Below are 4,510 nucleotides of genomic sequence, written 5' to 3' on the forward strand. Positions count from 1 at the left end.
GGCCGGGCCGTGGCTCCAGACCCCGTCCCACGTGCTGGCCCTGGCACGGTGCCCTCGGGGATCTGGTGGCCGCTGCCACCGTCGGGGCACAGGGGCTGCTCACAGCAGCTCAGCCCCCCGTGCCAGGCAGCTCTGGCAGCAGGGCAGGGTTTGCCAGCCCCAGCAGGACCACTGTGCTCTGCAGGGCACTGAGCACCACCCCAAGTGCAGCTCTGTCCCCAGCCCCATCTCTTGCCCCTTTCCAGGTCCTTTTAGGAGCAAGGTCCTGCCCTGCCTGGCCCTCTGCCCACCAACCCATCCCATTGCAGGGGGGACCTGGGTGCCAGCTGCATCTGCTGAGCCTCCACTTCTCCCCTGAGCAGCTGGAGAGCTGCCAGTGCCCCTTGGGCATCCCAGGGCACGGGCATTGCCCCCTCTGTGCCTCACCCTGGCACACCCCTCCAGCTGCACCACGGGATCCTGCTCTCCTCAGACCCCTGGGTGTCCCTCCAAGTGTCCCTGTAACCCAAAGGACATCAGAGCCCTGGCTGAGCACACAGCGCTGGGCAGGAGCCCAGCCCTGAGCCCCTGGGCACCCGCAGGCTCCTTGTGCCCAGAGAACAGGCAGGGAGGGCCAGGGTGCCAGGACAATGGTCATGGAGGGACAGGGTGCCAGGACCATGGGCAGGGAGGGACAGGGTGCCAGGACAATGGGCAGGGAGGGCCAGGGTGCCAGGACAATGGTCATGGAGGGACAGGGTGCCAGGACCATGGGCAGGGAGGGACAGGGTGCCAGGACAATGGGCAGGGAGGGACAGGGTGCCAGGACAATGGTCATGGAGGGACAGGGTGCCAGGACAATGGGCAGGGAGGGACAGGGTGCCAGGACAACGGGCAGGGAGGGACAGGGTGCCAGGACAAGCTGGGAGCACCAGGTGTGCCCCAAAATCCTCAGTGAGGCTGTAGGGAAGACCACAGGACACGTGTGGCCCCTTGGAGGCTGCAGCAGGGCTGATCCAGCTGGAATCATGGCGCAGAAGGACAGGAGGAGGGATGGGGATGGTGCTGCTGGGGGAAGGCACCAGAGCCATCCCATCCCTGGCACCCAACTCCCCCTGCACATCCATGCCCAGAAATGCTGCAGGCCAGGCTGGAAGGGCCTGCAGCAACCTGGGACAGTGCAATGTGCCCCAGCCCTTGGCAGGGGGAGCAATGAGATGGACTTTGAGGTCCCTTCCTGCCTCTGGTTCCAGGATTCCATGACCTGCACCCCAGTGGGCACCAGGGCACCACAGCTGAGCTGTGCCTGGGCTGGGAGGCAGAGAAGGGAACCCAGGAATGGAGCCCAGGGAAGGGAACCAGGGAAGGGAGGCAGGGAAGGGAGCCCAGGGAAGGGAACCAGGGAAGGGAACCCAGGAATGGAGCCCAGGGAATGGAGCCCAGGGAAGGGAGCCCAGGAATGGAGCCCAGGGAAGGGAGGCAGGGAAGGGAGCTCAGGGAAGGGAGGCAGGGAAGGAGCCCAGGAAGGGAACCCAGGGAAGGAGCCCAGGGAAGGGAGGCAGGGAAGGGATCCCAGAGAAGGAAACCCAGGAATGGAGCCCAGGGAAGGGAACCCAGGGAAGGGAGCCCAGGAAGGGATCCCAGGGAAGGAGCCCAGAGAAGGGAACACAGGGAAGGGAGGCAGGGAAGGGAGGCAGGGAAGGGAACCCAGGGAAGGGAACCCAGGGAAGGGAACCAGGGAAGGAGCCCAGGGAAGGAGCCCAGGAATGGAGCCCAGGGAAGGAGCCCAGGAAGGGATCCCAGGGAAGGAGCCCAGGGAAGGGAGGCAGGGAAGGAACCAGGGAAGGGAACCCAGGAAGGGAATCCAGGGAAGGGAGGCAGGGAAGGAGCACAGGGAAGGAGCCCAGGGAAGGGAACCAGGGAAGGAGCCCAGGGAAGGATCCCAGGGAAGGAGCCCAGGGAAGGAGCCCAGGGAAGGAGCCCAGGGAAGGATCCCAGGGAAGGAGCCCAGCAGGGTGGGGGGCTGCAGGCCCCACGCAGCAGCCAGGCTCTGCTGCAGCCCTATAAATAAACACACCCACACAGCACGACACAGGCAGGGTGCTGAGGGAGGGGGGGCTGCTGCCATCCAGCACGGGGATAACGGGACCAGAGCATGCCCAGGGAGATGCTGTGCGGGTACCAGGCACCTGGCAAAGCAGCCAGGAGGAGGAGGAGGAGGAGGAAGGCAGCTCCCTGAGCAGCTGGCAGGGCACAGGCAGAGCTGAGGTGGCCCCAGAGGCACCCAGCAGAGTGTCTGAGGGGACAAAGCGGCATCAGGGGACATGAACCACCCTGCTTGTCACTGAGTACACACACACATGTGCTCTCCATCGCTCCATCCCTGAGTGCCAGCTCCCTGTAGCCCTGAATTCACCCCACACCCCCTGTCCTGGCATGGCCCCCCAAGCACAAGGACCTGTGGCACCCCCACACGTGTCCCCATCCCTCATGACACCTCTGCCTGAGCACCTCTCCTCTCCATCCTCATGGAAAATCACCTCCCCCTGCCCGGGGTGCTGCCCCCATCCCCAGGGTGTTCTCCCCATCCCCAGGGTGCTCTCTCCATCCCCAGGGTGTTCTCCCCATCCCCAGGGTGCTCTCCCCATCCCCAGGGTGCTCTCCCCATCCCCAGGGTTCTGTCCCCATCCCCAGGGTTCTGTCCCCATCCCCAGCAGGAGCTGGACGCAGAGCAAGGGGCTCTGCCATGGATTTTCAGGCCTTTGGGGTGGGACAGGCCAGCAGCGGTGCCAGCTCCATGCCAACGCAGCCCTGCCTCTCCCCCAGCCCTGTGCCATGGCTGTGCCGGGCACGGGCAGCAGGGGGAAGGGCTGGGGGCTGCAGGGGGCTGCAGGCAGCCGGGGCTGCTCCCGGCTGGGTCCCTCCAGCCCTGGCTGCAGAGCCGGGAGCCGGCAGTGCCAGCAGGGCAGGGCCGAGGGGCAGGCGGGGGTGCCAGCCCTGCCGCGGGGTGCCGGGCCCTGGCCTGCGGGGAGGATGGAGCCGGTGATGCTCCCGGTCCGAGGCGAAAGGCAGAGCAGGGTTGCCATGGAGACCGGCGATGTCATTTGAAGGCGGCACGGAGGCGTTCGCACCCATCCCTGCCGCACCAAGCCGGCCGCGGCGGGCAGGGGGTGCCCCGCGTCCCCTCGCGTCCCGCGGGGCCTGGCTGGTCCCCAGAGGCGCCACCTCACGGGACACCCGGCAGCGAGGGACACCTGGCAGGGCCGCCAGCCCAGGGCATGCCCCGGGGCCAGCCTCCCTCGGGGCCGGCTGCGAGCAACCGGTGGCACTGGGACAGAGCGGTGGCGCTGCCAGCCCGGCCTCAGCAGGGGATGGGGACAGCCCGCGGAGCAGAGGCCAGGACATGGCCACCTGCACTTCTCTGGAGGGCCCCGTGTGCTGGGGAAGGGCTGTGGGTGCTGACCCAGGGGCTGGGGTGAGGTTCAGGGTGAAAGCAGGAATACCCGGGATTTGGAGATTATTTAAGGTTTAGTTAAAATGAAATTTTATGTATCAGCAGCCCCCCCTTTTCCTGCCATGGGCGGGAGCAGCTCGACCTCTCAGCACTGCAGGCAGCTCTGGAGCTCTGCTGGAATTCCCTGCACATTCCCAGGAATTATCCCGGGTGGGGCTCGATGGAACAGCAGTTCCAGCAGGGAAAACGAGTCCCAAATAAAGAGGGGAACAATGGATGCAAAATTCCCCCCACTCAGCCCAGGAGCGCTCTGGCCCGGGCATGCTCTGCTCCAGAGGGCAGCCCCGGGGCCAGCGCTCCCTGCCCGGGGGTCTTTGCTGTCCCTCCCCGTGGCCGCTGTCCCCGGGCCCTCCGGGGGTGCCCCCTACACCGGCACCCCCGGCTGAGCAGCTCCGCGGCTGCGGCGCCGTCCCCAGGAAGGAGAAACTGGAGCTGCTGTGGTGAGAGCGACCCCGGCAGGATCCGGGCTCAGGTCAGCGTGTGCCCAGCAGGATCCAGGCTCAGGTCAGTGTGTGCAGGGCAGGATCCAGGCTCAGGTCAGCGTGTGCAGGGCAGGATCCAGGCTCAGGTCAGGGTGTGCAGGGCAGGATCCAGGCTCAGGTCAGGGTGTGCAGGACAGGATCCAGGCTCAGGTCAGGGTGTGCAGGACAGGATCCAGGCTCAGGTCAGTGTGTGCCCAGCAGGATCCAGGCTCAGGTCAGGGTGTGCAGGGCAGGATCCGGGCTCAGGTCAGGGTGTGCAGGGCAGGATCCAGGCTCAGGTCAGGGTGTGCAGGGCAGGATCCAGGCTCAGGTCAGTCCATGCCCAGCAGGATCCAGGCTCAGGTCAGTCCATGCCCAGCAGGATCCAGGCTCAGGTCAGCGTGTGCAGGGCAGGATCCGGGCTCAGGTCAGGGTGTGCAGGGCAGGATCCAGGCTCAGGTCAGTCCATGCCCAGCAGGATCCAGGCTCAGGTCAGTCCATGCCCAGCAGGATCCAGGCTCAGGTCAGCGTGTGCAGGGCAGGATCCAGGCTCAGG

The sequence above is a fragment of the Agelaius tricolor genome, unplaced genomic scaffold (genome assembly GCF_023055355.1).
Source record: "Agelaius tricolor isolate 1412-34295 unplaced genomic scaffold, bAgeTri1.0.p SCAF_18, whole genome shotgun sequence".
NCBI classification, from domain to species: Eukaryota; Metazoa; Chordata; class Aves; order Passeriformes; family Icteridae; genus Agelaius; species Agelaius tricolor.